At 39.3% G+C, this 17,848-nt stretch overlaps 1 long non-coding RNA gene across 1 annotated transcript in view; it reads right to left on the bottom strand.

Moving 5' to 3' along the window:
- Nucleotides 1-17,848, bottom strand: part of LOC125985906 (uncharacterized) — a 125,454-nt gene that overhangs the window by 33,956 nt on the left and 73,650 nt on the right. The window lies entirely within an intron of this gene.

The following is a 17,848-nucleotide window of genomic DNA, read 5'->3' on the forward strand; positions in this document are numbered from 1 at the left end:
AGGCCAGAATTTTTTAAGATGTATCGGGATTATATAAGTAGTAAAAACATGGAATGCTCAAGGATCATGGTATCGTCAGTGGTTTGTTAGTTTTGGCATATGTAGCTGAGCATTATGGGATGGATCAGGATATAACAGACAGAAGTACTACAGTACATTTTTTACTTTTATTTACAGCTTCTTTGATTGATATGCTGTATTTGGCTCAAAATCAACTCTTTTCTAAGAGCGTCCTAGCATATGAGTTAAATTATTTTGTCGAGGGAGAAAAATGTGTTTGATGTTTGAATACTTTGAAAGCATTTAAAAAAAAAATCATTAAAGATTACTTGATTTGCTTTTTCTTTGGACTGTTGTGGTATTGTGGTGGGAGAGGAGAAAAAAATATATTCAATTTTTTTTTTTGTGTACGACAGCTCGCCATTACCTAACCTTTGACATCTGTCCATCCATTTTCACATTTCACTACCAACATTATTAATCATCTATGACCATTAAAGTATATTATGTTACCTTAAAAGGTCTGCCTCGTCAATAAATCAGATTGTGTTCTAGCTAAAGTGAATTCTCTACATTACACATGTAAATAATGCCGATTTCTTGCTATCTTGACGGCTACGATGTTTTGTTTTCTGCATCCTAATCAGCACATTTAAGCAAGTGGTGCTTGAATAATCAGCACAAATTCAGTATGTGGTCATGCTTCAAGTCGAAACTACCTGATGAGTCATTGCAGTTCCCTCATCGACTTCCTGGCAAGGCTGCACTTCCTTTTCGACTGATGATGTTTTTTCTTAATGCAATGCAGGAACTTTCTGCATTGTCTTACATTATCAGCACTGTGACACACTTGAATGATGTTTACCGTTTACTTGCAAAATAGTCCGCCGTCTAAACAAAATGTGTTCTTCCAAAGTAAATCAGGCAAAAGCACAAGCGCAGCTTTTTAACCGTCAAGGCGAGCGTCTCATCTGTTGGTAAGACGTTGGAAAGTACTTCACTTCTTTGACTAATGCCTGAGCTCTTCTTTGTGCTCCACTTGTCATCCAGCTACCCGTCTCCATAAGCTGCTCTATAAAGCGTAAAAAAAATATATATAGTGAAAGCTGTCAAGCAGCAGACCAACTGAAAATGGAATGTGGGCCGCCTGAAAATGGACAGAGTCAGAGTTTAACACTATTATTTGGACTTTTCTTAAAGCTGTTTGCTCTTTACCCTGGGTTTGAACCGAAGCCTCCCTGCTTTTAATCCTGTCAGATTCACTATTCATACAGGTAATCCTCGGTGTACACGGGCAGAGTGGAAAATTACAGACGAGTGTTTGAGTCGACCGGTGTTACATAATAACCTGGCAGGTTAGAACAGTGCAAAAGGCTCCCAGCGTACATATGACCCAGAAATATCAGTGGCAGCTTTACGACACGTTACAGTACACTCCTGACTTTAACACAATGGCTGGTGGCGTGTTTCCAACATGAGCTGTGTTCATGCCAAGAATGAGAAAATCTTAAAACAGAAGTGCACGCGGATCATAGTATTCCAAGTCGTCAATCATGTCTTTGCAGAAGCAGCTAGAATTTCAAAGTGGAATGTGTGCAAAGAGTGGTCATATGAAGACGGCAATAAAAACTGTGTGTTGTCGATTTTAATCGCTAGACGGGAGTCAACTGTGGCAATATGATGATTGACAACACAGGCGGGGTAGGTGCCTTGAGTCAACAGTTATGTAAACAACAACTACCGGATTAATCGCTTTATCGGCGTATGTCCACACGACGTAATCTGACACCGGAAATTATTCCACATCTGATTCGTACATACAACACACATTTTATAATTACCGTATTTTCCAGACTATAAGGTGCACTTAAAAACCTAAAATGTTCTCAAAAGTGCGCCTTATAGTCCGGTGCGCCTTATATATGGACCAAATTCCTAAATTTAAACTGGCCCGAAGCATTGTGTCATGAAATCAATCATAAGTGGCCGGCTGAAGACTATGAATCATGAATCAAAAAGACTATGGATCATTATTTTGTGATTATAAAATATTTTGTTGCGTCTGAAGTTGAAATAAATAAGATAAAATGGAGAATGATTTGATTCGGATTAAAAATCTGACATGATGCATCAATGGTGCGCCTTATATAAGGACAACGTTTTAAAATGGGCTATTCATTGAAGGTGCGCCTTATAGTCCGGTGCGCCTTATAGTCCGAAAAATACGGTACACTAAAACAATAAAAAAATGGGTGTGGCTAATAAGGTAAAGCCTAAAATCAGATGTTAGAAAACCAACCAAATATTTGGACAAGCCCTGTTATAAATGTGACACACGCTCTCAAAGCAACCTTAGGGAAGATAGCCTTTTTCCATCTCCAACAATTAGCAGTGACACAGACAGACCCCCCACTGCTCCAAAGAGCCACAGGCTCAAGAACCGAGATTGCCGTGTAGTTTTAATTCCTCAAAAGAAAGAATTATACTGAATCGCTCGGAGCCAAGTTGAATTCATTTAAAACTCACGCAGAAAACATCAGTGAATCACTTCCCAAAGCTTCCCTCCCACCCAGCTGTGCTGTAATGTTTACCACTTTAGATGACATGGTACACACAAAAGGTTTTTTTCTCCCCCTTCTTTCTGTTTGTTACCGGTGGCAGAAAGGAAAGAATGAGGAAAATGAATAATTAGACATATCAGAGAAAGAGATCCTTCGCCAGAGGTCATGCGGCTGATAAACGACGGGCTTGTCTGCGACGCATGTTAAGTGAGTATCAGTGTAATTACCCAGACTGCCGCATCATATGAATTTGTATAATGTGGCAATCTTTTTTTCCTGCACGTTCACATCCTCCCCCTCCCATCCCGAGACGTTTCCCTTCGTTGTCAGTCGTTCTACAGACATGGAGTGAAGGTCACTTGACCAGAAGAAAAAGGTTAAGGGAGGGGCCGGGGCCAATGACGGACTCGTCAGCCTATCGCCACTGACTTCTGAATTTAATTAAGACTGAGAGTGACATTTGCTCTCCTGGCATCCTCCCTTCGAGCCCGGGAGGTTGTGATTATCAATTATATGAAAAAAATACAAACTTCACCTCGAGGAAAATGGTTTGATGTAAGTTGAAAGGGAGCTAAAATTCACTTATTAATGCTTTTTTTTTTTTTTTTAGGTAACTTTCTCGTAGCCTCTTTAGACTTAATTTGCACAAGTTCAAGTTTGAGAAACGCGCCAGCTATCTTCATTTAAACATCAAAAGACCTCGCAACAATCCAGGCTAGCAGCTCATCCGGCGTGGACCTCCTTCCTTTAAAATGCCCGCGCCATGACGATCTATGGTTGCTTTGCAAATTCTTCAGAGTGGATGAGGAACACCGAGCAATAAAAGGCGCCCATTCTGAGTGAAGGTTTGGTGCTACGTTTCTGTGGGCGACAACGAGAAGATCAAGGGAGCTGGAGAACTGACTGGGCAGGCCTGGAGCCGCCACACTCTCCGGAGACTCCTCACTTTAATCACAGCACAGTCAAGCAAAGTGATCATGAACTCCAAACGCCTTTGGTGTCTGCCGTCTCCCTCTTTCTGCATCTTCATCTCCTCCTCCTTGTATGATGCGCTCGTTTTCTTTCTTCTAGGTGCTCATGGATTTTGTGATGGAGTTTGACTTACAGTACAGCGAAGTTTTTCCAACTGTGGTTGGTTGAGGCTTCCGCTTAGCAAGGAATGCTTGCCGCACAATCTCTAATTGAGGCCTAGACATGTCCCTGATCACCAAGCCGCCCGAGGCCAGCTGTCATAAAAGTAGTGCTTAGAGCCGTCATTACTGCATCGGAAAACATATGGTGTCACGTATCTGGAGACTTTACTGTCCAGTCACAAAGAAATAGAGACTGGGGACATGGAAGTTACGAGAAATCCTGGAGGTGATACACAGGAGAGGGTCTCAAACTAGCATGGGCTCTTGTCTGCTTTCTGTTTTATCGACAGATGGTGTGAAGCCATTTTTGTAAACAGAAAAAAGAATCCGGACATCGTTACCTGTTCTATTATGTTATCTGTATCTTCATCAATGATTCTGTTAGATTCCTTGCACATTCATAAAACCACGGGTGAGTCAGATTGAACAGAAATTTGGCTCAATTTAATTCAGTTTTAGCGTGCAACAACATACTATGGCAATAATATCTTTGGAACTAAGCTAATAAACAGAATTGGGTAAATTATTAGGCTCTAAAATGAATCTTTGTACATTTTAGAGGCCAGGTATGCCCAAGTTGTAAAAGTGGAGTGTCGGTTGTGATGAAAGCAGTACCAGTGAGAGTACCGCCTCAGGGACAAGTCATTTTTCTTTATGTACTCGTCATATTTGGTACACTATATGTTCTTCACCTACATGACAGCGATGTGTATTAGAAAAAAAAAAAAAGGTAAAAAAAGAAATGGCTGCTATCGTGGTTCTCCCAAGACACTTTTAAATTTAGCAACTTCACATTTAAAGTAATCAATGAAAGACCACAGTGCGGATTGGAACAATCAGTGCTTTTGTCTTGCTGACTCCCATATCAAAGCAGATCAGCCAATTAGAGTGCTTTCTCTCTCCGATGTCCTCCAACTGGTTCGACATGCTTAATTGGCTGTAAAAGCCACCGGCAAGCCTGACAACTGCTAATGTGCAGAGTGCACTGTGAGCTACAGCTGCGGATTAAATGACAGCAGACTCCGAAACACCAACCTGGTATTTGCTCCATTGGTCAGAGCGACTTCATATGGGATTTGTCCGGGTAGCAAAAGCTAGATAAACATCAATTTGGCTAATATTATCTGATTGCAAAACAAAGAGCTGTAATAAATGCAGAGTCGTGTCACAAAATGTTTATCAAGTCTATGATGTCTCTGTTGCTTGGCAGGAATAAATGACGGTTGAGTCTACGTTTTGAAATTCATTTCCTCTTGTGTGAATGTGAAGGGGGGGGGGGGGGGGAGGGAGGGGAACTGTTATTGGGGTTGCCGTGGTGATTCAATTTAAGCAACCGCCCCCGTCCGCCCTCCCTCCACCGTTCCCCCTCATTTCCTCCCTCGAACAAAAAAAGCAAATATTTCTGACAGAAATTCCCTCAGCTGTAGCGGCTTCCACCAACCGTACACAATGAGGTTAGGGTGAATATAATTCCCGCTTGGGAGGGATCTCCTTGCTCCCTCACGATCTGCTGATCTTAATTTTTGCTCAAAACAATGTTAATTTCTGGAATTTTAAGTGTGTGAGAATCATTAGAATGGAAATGAAGATCCTTCCATTTTACGGGCCTCACTAAACATAGAGTATAAATTCAGTTTTCTTTGTAGTCCTGTCAAAAGCTTTGCATAAAATATAAAAACTCCAAAGTTCACTTTGGGAAAGAACCACATCTTCACTATGAAAGCTGGCATGACATGGAATGCTGTGTTTATTTGAACATCAAACAGGAAGGCCGTAGCTATTCTAATCTCCGCCCTCCTCTCAAACGGGTCCTCCGAGCTTTTATTCTCCTCCTCAAAATAGAAAAGCTCGTAACCAAGGGAAAACTTTCCTAATTCCCCAAACAGTGGGTCAGCTCTCTTTTCAACATCTCTCAGCGATAACAAGGCTGTGTTTTTCTTTTTCACCCCACACAGCTCTGAAGCGAGAGCTTGTAAGAGCTTCTGTTCTATCAATACAATTGTGTGTTGGATTGTGATCCGAGTCGAGCGAGAAACACGCACACACATCGGGTTCGTCTTCAGTTTAAGTACAGCTCTTCTTCCCGACTGACTGTCTCAGTCACCATCTGCCATGTTGGAATTTTGCCCCTAGTCTGGAAACACAGAAGTCTGGATACACTGTCTGCTTCTCTGCACGTCACCTCTTTCCAAGAGGTTCTGTTTTTTTTTTTTTTTACTGAAGGCATTTTACAAAATGTCATGCAAATATCCCACCAACTTAAAACAATCTCTCAATGCAGCACACCAATTTGACAGCACCTCGTCCGCATGTGGGAGTAATTATATCCACCACATGTACGGGGCTTTTTAACCATAGACCAGTTGGCACGAAGAAAGTGGGGGAAACCCCCCCAGCGGTGCCAGAAGAGAAGCTTGACGGGAATCCATGCAACACCGTCACTGAAAGGGAATCCCTTCCTGTTTCCGCTGTTTTGTCAGCCGCTCACATAGCTGCTATGGCAACGCAGTGTTTACTGTACTGGTGGTTGGCAGCCAAACAGCAACACGAGCATCATGTGCTCATACAGTCACTGCTATTAATACGTCTCGGTGGAAAGTGTGGCCAAATCAGCAGGCCAAGATTTGCTGTGTGACCAAATAACTAAATCTAGAAGGATAGAAATAAACCTCCTCGGTACAAACCATATCCATGGTAACTGTATCACAAAAATGATAATTATGTGTGGGTGCACAACATCTATATCATTTTGTTGCTTCCTTCTTGTGAAATGATTTATTAGGTACACTAAAATATATTTTATCCTTGCTAACATGAATAACTATTTTCTCGAATGTATTCTGCATGCATATTTAAAAAGAGGAGGGGGGGGAATTAATGAGACATTCCTGGCACCAGTGCAAAGGACCACCAGATAGTTACGCTCTGTAGAGCTCAATTAGGAATCATCGCTATCATTAACTCATGCTATAAACTATTAATGGTCTCCAGCAATTTTTTTTTTTTTTCAGATATGAAAAATTCTCATTAGGATCTAAATTAGGGGCATCTCGGATACCAAATTGGTGTTATGTACTGAATATACTGTAAAAATCCAAATAAGGACACTGAGATTTTTTTTTTTTATGCTGTGTTGGATGGGTGCATATATAAATGATAGCTGAAGTGTACATTTTAATAAATGCATGCATCTTGATGTTATTGGCTCCTATTTGGCGTGGGATGCACAACATCATATTTAAAAAAAAAAAAAAAAAAGAGATTATTCCCCATAAAAATCAGTGCATGGCACTGACTGTGCTTTCCTCGGATAAAGAAAGGAAAAATCACTGAATTTTAAACAGTTCCATAGGAATCAAAATGAAAGCAATGTAAAAATTAATATTACATTTGCATGACTTCTTATGCTGTTTAAAAAATAATGAGACTGAATAAAAAAGCACTCAAGTTAATAGCCTTGAAATATTGTGCCCCTGATATAGCATGTGCAGTTCCCGGAAGAAGTCAACGTCCAAATTGTTGGCATATTACCCTCCTTTTACATAATGCTGATGGCCATTTTATAACTTAATTGTTGCCTCCATTAGGATGAGGCTTTTAAAGTGTGGTCATGCTCAGGGTTGACAAGATAACCATTCGGAAGTTCTGGAGAAATTTCCACTGAGCATGGACATATGCACGCCTTCATACATTCTGGATGTGATCATGTGTAGGAGTGCAAGCAGGGATATCCCCTAATGGTGTTTTCATGGCTAAGCACATTGTGTCTCAAGGAGAACATGCCGTACTCATTTCCAGCTCCAGAGGAAGCCCACAATCTCTGGCAGGGAGCCGCCATTCTTGTATTCAATGAATCTCATTAGCGTGGAGCTTCTCATGCCACATCAGGTCAACATAACCTCACTGAGAAGGCATAAAAAAAAAAAAACTGTGTGTTAGCCAATCTCTAGATCTTTGTGAAATTGAGAATGTTGTCAAAAGGCTTCAAAAGAAAGAACCCACCCGAAAAAGAACAACTAACTCAAATATTTGCAATTGTTGAAAACAGTCCATTTCTCCAGTGAACATTCAGCGGTACAAATCGGAACGCCATGTTTTTTTTTTTACAGTTTATGTGAGTCATCCGGCGCTATTTGAAGCCTGAGACACATTTTCCACTCAAAGTTGTTATCCTCTTTCATATCTTCCTGCTCTCAGGAGAATTTGGTAACATTTTGCACAAAAGATGATACGCTTCATTTAGTCGCAATTTAACCAGTGTGTTAAATTGTTTACCCCGATGATAATATTGCAGGGATATTATTTTAATACTAACTTAATGTAATAATATTACATAATTGGAGCCCTTCATAAAAATACAGTTTATGCATATTATTAGATGTAAAAATTAAAATAAAATGGCTATTGTTGATCTATTGAAATGCTTTGAAAGCCAAATAAACTCAATAAAATTTAGATGGTGTATTACGAGAAGATATTTCTGCACCGACTAGATAAATGACATCATCAATTTAAAACGAGTTGCCTGCAAATATCGTCATCAGTGTCTGTTTGCATTTGGAGGGGATTACGACAACCCGGGCAAACTAAGCGCTGAGGCTGCGTAATTGGGAGCATCTGGATGTCATTTTGCTCTTTTCAGTCCCACAATCATGAACACTATTACATCTTGTTTGGCCATTTGTTACAGCGCAGGCCGGCTTGGAAAAACAAATTCCAGAAATAAAAATCCCTGACTCACTTAGGGATAAAATGATGTTCAAAATGATGCACGGGGAAAAAAATAAACTAAATCTATCCATCAAATGTTAGTCGTGTCTATTCCTATCCACAGAAAGTTGGCGTAGGAAGCCACCTGCACATTTTGTTCTGCAGGGACCCCTTTGCAAAGGTTAAATCGTATCTGACACATGGATCACCGCGAAAAAGCGTAGACTGGGGGTTGGTAAATGAAAATAAATGACCTCTTAAGTCCAATGACAGACTGAACCTAAATGAAGCTCAGGTGGCTGCTAATTGGTGCAAGTTAAAAAGATTTCTGGCAATTCCAACAACTCTCCTCCTCTTCTGGCATTCTCGCGCTTGGTATTTACTCATTCTTTCCCTGAGGTCGCCGTGTCACCGGGACTAGCTGAAGGGAATGTGGCGTGTTCCTGTGTTTTCATTGGCCGGGGTAAACATGGGAAAAGAAGCCGGGTATCCCACCAAGAGTAGAGAAACTCCCTTCCAGCCACACGTGACCTCGTGTGCTACGGATATGCGTGGAAATATGATGTCAGAAAAAAAAAAAAAGGGTGCTTGACCTTTGCAACTTTCATTTCATGGGAAAAACTTCAAACCAAAGTGACAAAACATGCTCCTGGGTAAGATCAGCGGTAGTATCAGATACACTCAAGACTGGACTCGTTTGAGCCGATGGGAACTATATGTTCGTTTTGCTAGCATATTTCAAGCTAGTCTCCCCAAGAAGAAATAAATAAAAAAAATCCTAGTGTTATAAATTTACCGTATTTTCCTTTCTATAAAACATCAAGGAGATTTTATATTGCACAAATCTGGTTCCACTTATTCTACCAATACTAATATTCCCGCTATTCTGGCAAATTCAAAGCCCCAACGTGGACCACCGCTGCCTGTAAATAAACGTTAAATCACAGTCCTCGTAAGTGGCTGTCAGCAAAGGAAAAACACTCAGCTGTTACGTAATCTCAGTTACGGTTCACAGAGAGGAAGCGCGCCCATTTACTATACCTAAGTGTGTATCCGCAGCTATTTGTTCTAGGAGGAAAACATATACCGGGAGCTGCTCGTTTCGTTTAGTCGCTTATGACGCATTGCCGTGTAATGATGCAAAATGGCTGCTAAGCTGTGCAAAACTCATTTTTGGCAAACCTGTTTAGTATTTATCCACTTTGCTTTGCATTGTTTGCCAATGAGAGGAAAATGAATTATTTTATACTTAGTAAGGGAGAGTAAAATATGCACATGAGAAGGATAAGAAGAAACAAAAACATTTTTTTCTAGCCATTGTGATCAGCTATATCTTTTTTTATTTTATTTATGATGACAATTGGCAAGTTCCCATTGAATAAAATGATACGAATTTGATTCTCATCTGGGTAAAATCCACTGTAAAAAAAAAAGAAAAAATACATAATATTTTGTGTCATTAATTCCTACTTGACCAAGTTACAAATATCCATTGCATATCTAATATCTGACTACTTAACACAGGGTGTGCCCATATCTATGATTAATATTGATGGAATGGTCCACCCAAGCCATAAATTTACATTAGATGATCTTAACAATCATTAAAAGTTGTTTTGTTGGAAAGACAGCATGTTTTTTTATTTTTTTTTTTACCATTTTTAATGACACTCCTAGCGTCATATTACAACTGCATGCCAATGAAAGAATAAAAAATACATATTTCCAAGATAGGGCCATTGTGTGATTTGAACGCACGATAATTAAAGTTAGATAGAGAAGAAAACATACTCCACGGCCCTCTTTACACTCATATTGGGTTTATAATAGGCGCGGTGCTGCTAAAGTCCATCTGCCGCATAGTGAACCGGTGAATAAGAAAATAAATGCTGTTTGTAGAAGCCAACATCAAAAGACTACTCATTCGTAAATCATGAATAGGAGGAGAAGATGTCCTCTAAAGACTTTTCTCCTTGTCCTTTTATGGCTTACCACAAGCACTTTTTTTTTTTTTTTTTACCAGACTTCTCTGGGAGTGGGACAGGACTGAGTCATAGTTAATTGACTGCTATTTTAATCACAAAGGAACACCCTACAAGGAAGACAGAACACTGTGTACATTCACGTGTCAGATTGTAATTCATATACTCGCACTCACGGTGTCTGGCGTTTGGGTGTCAATATAGTCCTGCAGTGATTGTTTTTTGTTTTGGTGTTCTGGTCTAATGAGATCTTGAACAGGAACAGAAATAATAATGCTAATTTAGGAGTTACATTGTCTCAAGGGTGCTCATTTGATATATTTGTTTGCAAATGTGTAGAACAGAGCAACTGTAAGCTACAACCAAAATTAGCCCCACCAAAAAAATAAATAAAAAAATATTCCCTAACTGTAACAGACTTGGGAGTCTTATAATAAAACAGGCATTTTTTTTTCAAATAACCCAAAATGTACATCAGTTTTATTACTCTTTGTATAAAATATTTTGTAAAGTTTTTTCCCAATGTATTTTTCGACAGGACTGTCTCAGAAAATTTGAATATTGTGATTTTCTGTAATGCAATTTAAAAAAAACAAAAATATCACACATTCTGGATTCATTACAAATCAACTGAAATATTGCAAGTTTTTTATTAATTTATTTTTTGTTTTTTAATATTCTAATTCTCTGAGACAGTCCTGTATGTAAGTCTATATAATGTTTTACAAACGATCTCCAATTTACCACCCCGTGTAAATTTACTTTAAACCAATGTGCAGTTTGTACCCTGTACGATGCTCGGAATCCATTTCTCATCCTTTTGCCAATCAATGTCAGTCTTGGAATAGAATTAATGAGTGACATTTGTGAGTCAAATGGCTTCAGGTAGAACACAAAGATTTGGTTTAGCTTCAACCCATGCTCGTTGGCCTGTGGGTAGGAAGCACAAAGACTTTCACCTTATTCCTTATTGATCTCCCCTCCTGCGGGGTGTCATTTATTTGTAGGCTGATATACGTAAGTGGGACTGATGAGATACAAGGGGCTTGATTGATTTACGCACACATGCTGCGTGACAACCAAAATCATGGATCAGCATTCAATTGAGGTAGGTGCATCTCTTTCTTGTGAGGAAACATCTTCAACTAATCATGTCTTGCAAATGCGCCGTAGAGGGTGTGAACAGTATACAAATATTGAATAATATTCTTGTTGCTTTTAGAAATAATGAATCGTCATGACAACTGAGCTATGTTGGGGAAAGAAACTTCCCAAATAAGGAGGTCCAGAATGGTTTCCTAAAATTGTGATGTTGGAGAGTCCAAGGTCACTTGAAGTGACCACTCTGCTTAATCATCTCTCTTCAGTCAGTCTTTTTCTGATTGTGGGGCTATTTTGCGGCAGTTAATTATATACTACATTGCCAACAACTGGCTTGGCATGCAAAATATAACGTTTTTTAAGGGTTGTGTGAGCCGCAATGAGTTTAGAAAGATATGGAAAAAGGGTTTTAGTGTGTGTGTGTGTGTGTGTGTGTGTTGCTCATGTTGGATGTGTCATGTATACTTGCGACACCAAAACAAGATCTTGAGTTTAGTGGAGTGACAAGATTTCTAAATCTAATGGTTTGGTAGGAATGAATATGTGTCCACACCCACAATGGCGCAGAATCCTCTTTTTTGAATCTTCCAAACAAAAAAAAAATGCTTTCTCAATAAATCTGTACCGAATAGTGGAATCAATTTCTGAGCTTTACACTGGTCCTGACCTGGTTTTATAATATTTTTATCACAACGTTTTAGTCAGTAATGAGGAATTGATGAGTTGGTCACATGCAACGAAGTTCAAACTGTTTAATTAAACTGCTATGTCCAATTACCGTCAACAAATCATTTAGAGCAGTTTACACTCCAATAGATGCGGGTTAAATGAGGCGATGCTGTGGCAATACACTGCTACAGGAACTACAAAAGCTTGATTCATTATGGTTTCTTTGTTTGCTTGATGAACACAATCCAAAAAAAAATCCTCGGGTGTAATGTGATGAAGCTTAGGTCAGTGATATTTTTTTCAAATTTTGATTCAGAATCGGGCCAAAAAAATCTGGGTATCAGAAGTCGCTCCCTTTCCAAGAAAATCAGTCCTAATTATTGCCTCTCTCGTTATAAGAGAACCACTTAGTCTGCATCTTCTCCTCGCAATTGATCTTGAATGTCCTTCTCTCTAAGGAGACTTTAGTTTGTCCCATGTCCTTAATGCTTCTCTTTCTTCCTTTGTTTGCCTATCGCACTCTCGCCTCCCTTGTTGCTTCTTGCATGCATATTAACAAAATGTGCCTGAAAGACGTTCATCCCTAATGCGAGAGGAAGTTGCAGCTTTATCGGCCCCCTCATGACTTATTCAGGCTAATGTGCGACAGTGATGCCCTAATGGCATGCTGTTGTAGAGTTGCTAACAAATGTCAGGCCTTTAGTGTCCGCCCAGGGTCTGATTAATAAGCGGTGGCCATCAATAGAGGCGGCCCCGACCCCCCTGGTGAGATGAATAGGGAGGAAACCTGACAGGACACCAATATGGACAAAATACATAATGGACCACAAGTGTCTGCAGAAGTTAAGGATCTTGCTCAAGGGCGATTTGTTCGTCCATCACCTTCTTTAGGTTCGTCGCATCCAGTGGAAAAGAACCCAAGTTGTTTCTTTAAACAGTTTCCCCGGTGAAAGGTCAACTTTGGTGGTCCATCAATAAAACTACAGCGAGATTCACTTTTCTCGTCTTGCTTTACAAATAAACTACCAAACTATGACAAGGCAATTAACCTGCATTATTATCTCAAGAGGAACCACAAGGAAGAACTTTAAGGGGAGCTTGCATTATTGATCCGATGTCAGCGCCCGGAAGCAGTCGTCGTCAACGGGGAGTTGACACAGGCAGCAGCGAATTACTGTAATGGCTATCAGTGCCATCTGAAAATCAGCTATCATTGTTAACCACTAATGGGCTGTAACATATTGCTAGCGTGCTTGCTAATGCATTACAGATTAGCCGGATTTGGTTTCCTCCTCTTTATGTATTGTGAAGGCCATTAGAATTGTTGCCATGTGAATTGGACGGGTATAGTTTGATAAGTTACAGTATCAAGCATTATTAAATTTCTAAATTTGATTTGTATGCCTCACAAAAAAAGTACCGTAATTTACGGACTATAAGCCGCGACTTTTTTCCAAAATTTTGAACCCTGCGGCTTATAGTCAGGTGCGGCTTATATAAGAGTTTTTCGTGATTTTTGTGATGACTTGATCACTTTTATACACTCGTAAAAAGGCTGTGGACCACCGTTGTGCGGTATCTTGAAGAAAAAAACAACAACAAAAATACTATTTTGAAATACTACTATGGCTGCTGCTTATTCTGGCTGTGTTGCTTGTGACTATTATGAGTTTAGTAGGAATGCACGGTTACCTGCGTCAAAGGGCTCTAAACCCTTTCTCTTACTCTGCCATGTGACTCAGAGATTACACAAAGCAGTACACACTTCCATGTTGCATCACAGGTAATGTTTAGAAAGATATGTTAAAGTATGTTATTAAAACTTTTAAAAGGCTTTCTGTGTACTGTCTTTCTTTGTAAAAAACTCGTGTGCACGTGCGGCTTATAGTCCGGTGCGGTTTATGTAAGAAAAAAACTAAAATATCCCCGAATTTTAGCTGGTGCGGCTTATAGTCCGGAAATTACGGTAGTTTTAATAATAAAAATACAAATATAATAATAATATTTTTCTAGGGAAGTCCGCATTGGAAAGAATCGCCCTATTACAGCGAGTAAAATAAATTATTACTGACATCTGAAACTTTTTGTTTTTTGTGGTTATTCTCATAAATTGTTCATGATCCCATATTACTTTTACCACCAAATGTTGGCCAATAACTCCACCATTTAAACATTCTTCATCAGATTCTGAAGTGCTTTGGGACACCATAAAAAAATATCATTTCCCCCCAATAACACTACATGTATTATTAACTACCGGAGAAGACACCATGAGCCATAAACACACCACGGAACGGTCGTGTTTGATGTAACACTTTTTCTGTGAACAGACTTTTTTAATGGCACTCAAAGTGATGTGACATTTTGGTTTTTTTTTACTCAGTTCCCTCGTTTGAACGTTATAACCATCATGTAAAAGTTGATGTCTTTTTTTTCTCTGCCTTGTTCTCGCAAGAATATTTTCATGTGAGGGACGGGCACAACCACACACACTCAACTTCATTAAAATTGTACAATACCTGCCTTAAAAAAGTGATGTGCAAGCAAAAGAGCGGGAGAGAGAGAGAGAGAGAGAAAGAACGAAATGGAACTCCAATTGTGAACATGCTGCTTTGGCACTGCGGTGCTCCCCGCTTGTGCGCCATGAGCACGCCTCATTACCTTCAAAGAGCATATTTAACCAGCATTTTGGGATTTTTGCCAATCATTTTTCTTCCTGGACAATTTTCTCAAAGAGGGCATGTTTTGTTTAGATTTGGCTTTTTGTGGCTTTGTCTGAAACTAAAAAAAACAGCCCAGCCTCAACAAGGAATGTTAAAAGATGACACGAATAATTGAACAAAACACAGTACAAAGAATAAAATTGTCTCTGTCCAAATAAATCAAATTATGGCTTTGATTTGAGTACATTTTGCAGGTATATAAAAAAAAAAAAACATGCGGTCCAAATGCGACAGTTAAAATAAAGAGCCAATAATGTGCATCCAAAACCAGACGTTTGTATAAAAGACAAACATGCACAACCAGATGTAACTCAATTTGCTTAAATGTCTTCTGAGGTCACAGCAATATCAAGATCAGCCCTCCAGTTATTTTTTTTTCTCCTGCTCTCAAGTCCAGATGCAATTATAGATGCTCTGTTGTATGTAGAGGATGCATTTATGTTTCCGTGCCTGCACACACTTCCAGCGAGCAGAAGTGTGTGTGCGAGCGAGGGTTTAAGCAGCTGTGGAGCTCCTCTCGCTGTCTGACGACTGATAGCTGCCCTGTGGGCAACTCTGGCCTTGTGACCTCTCACCTTTACCGGCTTTCTATAAAGTCCTACTGCAATTTATTTCGGTGGAAAAAATAATTTTATATATATGGCGATCTACCACACTAGTGTTATGAAATTTGCGTGGAGGGTTAGAGATTAGTCTGTCTGACTTTTTCCAAAGACTCAAAGTAATGAGCTGAGGGTTCATCAATCATGACTGCCAACTGACATTGTTCTTTCCAGGCAGACATTGTATGAACTGTTCCTAACACTTGAGCAGGGACATCTTTTGTTCCATAACCGTACTCTGCACATCTCTCTGGGAGTCTTTTCCATGTGGGAAAAAAAACAAAAACATTTCCAAACATGAACCATAGTTTCCCTGTCATGGTGATGAGTGCGTGTCAGCAAAATAAAAAAAAAAAAGGGGCTTTAAAGACTATATATGCTAAATGGGCAGCATCAACTGCACTGATTTTCCCAAATAAAAAAAAAATAAAAAAATGTATTTGATAAAAGTCGATTTGAATGACACAACTATGAAGTCTTAATGCGTTTGCGAACACAGTTTTATTAATAATAATAATTATTATTATACATGATCAAAAATATATACGTAAAACTGTTTATTAGCGGCATTACAAGTACCGTAATTTCTGGACTACAAACCGCACCTGAATATAAGCCGCACCAGGTAAAATTGTGAAATTCTCTTTTGTTCATCTATAAGTCTGTGGTGTTTTAAATTAAAACTACTCATTGTTATTACCAAAACAAATCCTTTTAAATATCATAAAAATCATGAAAGATTCATAGACAAGACGCACTGGACTATCAGCCCCAGGGTTCAAAGCTTGTGCAAAAAGTAGGGGCATACCGTTCGGAAAATACGGTATTTTTTCTTTAGGTCAAACATTTTTGACCTTTTAGTGATTGTCCACCAGTTAAGTGCTACAATCTCATAATAGATATTTGTCTGTTTCTGTTTACACATATCTGTCCTACTGAGATGAAGGCAGCCGGTATCAAAGTGGAACTCTCCATGGGGGCATCCTCAAGCAGCTTTTAGGTTCAAAGGGCCTTTATCACCTCCAGAAGCTTACCACTGTCAACTCCACTAGAGGCAACTCGCTCTGATTGTGTCCTTGTCTTGAAGGGGTTATTTGCCCGGACCATGCTCAGGATGGTCATCATTGATAATCAAGCCCGGTGAAGGGAAGCATGAAGCCACACATAAAAATCAGTTTAAATTGATAATATAGTCGTTTTATCCTAAAAAATAACAGCTGGAAAATCATTTTATGCTACACTGACTTATAATATCTGTCTGTGTCATTGCCAACTGGCCAACTTAAGTGCTCTATAAAATCGGTGGACCAGCCAGGACACCTTTCGTGATCTTTTGGAACTATCATTGCTAACAGAACTATGTGCTTAAAAGATGCTAATCATTTTTTTAAAAATCTATTTCGGTTCATAACTTGCTTGCATTCATTACTTTTATTTACATCTGTTGATTTAAATACAAGTAGATTTTCTTAAATTCAATTCAACAACCATAGAGGGAGTTAAATTATAAAACAATATTTCTTTCAGTACCTTTCGCCAACATTTAATATAACGTGCATGTCCTTTCTTTGATTAATAGTGTCCTTTAAAAAGAATAGGGCAAATCATGTTCATCAATTCGGGCCTGCGTGTAATTTACCATATTAACTTGCTTACACAGACATTTTTTGTCAAAGTTGAAGAACCTTGATTAAATCAAGTTAATGGCAGCTGACAGCGACGGCATCCAAATGTCTCACGCAGCCTATCCTGTCGCAGGAAGTCGCATGAAATTCCGACGGTGTTGGAAGAGGGCAACGCGCCTCATTGGCTTTCCTGTGATGTCCTCGACCATCTTTGAAGATGTCCTCCAGCTCGGTTCACCTCTGAATTCTTATCACGAGCCAATAGATCAGTAGTGAAATATACCCTCCAAAGTTAAGAATTCATGAATTTTACAGAGGAATATCTTTTCCCAAGTCTGTATCACCAAGGGAAAAGTTCTTTTTTCTGCAGTGAGGAAGTTGCGCGGTTAAAGCAAAAAAAACAGATTGCAGTATTGATATTCCATGCTAACGCTCGTGTCATGTTGTTTGGAATTAACGCGTAGGGGAGGGTCTGTGCTTATTTCATAGAAAGGTCACCTTTTTATATGGCTGATAAAGGTTGCGATCATGCATCTAGCATGAAAATGATGTACTGCATTCCTTCAACCATGTGTGTGTATGTGCTGAATAATGAATCAATATAAACTGATAAAAGCACCTACTAAACACACACTAGACACAACATTAGTAAAATATAATCTCCCACCCATGAGCTGTTTGAAACAATTCTGCTTTTTGAAAATATTACCAAAATGGCAATAACTGGAGCTCTCCAATTCTG

The sequence above is a fragment of the Syngnathus scovelli genome, chromosome 18, assembly GCF_024217435.2.
Source record: "Syngnathus scovelli strain Florida chromosome 18, RoL_Ssco_1.2, whole genome shotgun sequence".
Taxonomy (NCBI): domain Eukaryota; kingdom Metazoa; phylum Chordata; class Actinopteri; order Syngnathiformes; family Syngnathidae; genus Syngnathus; species Syngnathus scovelli.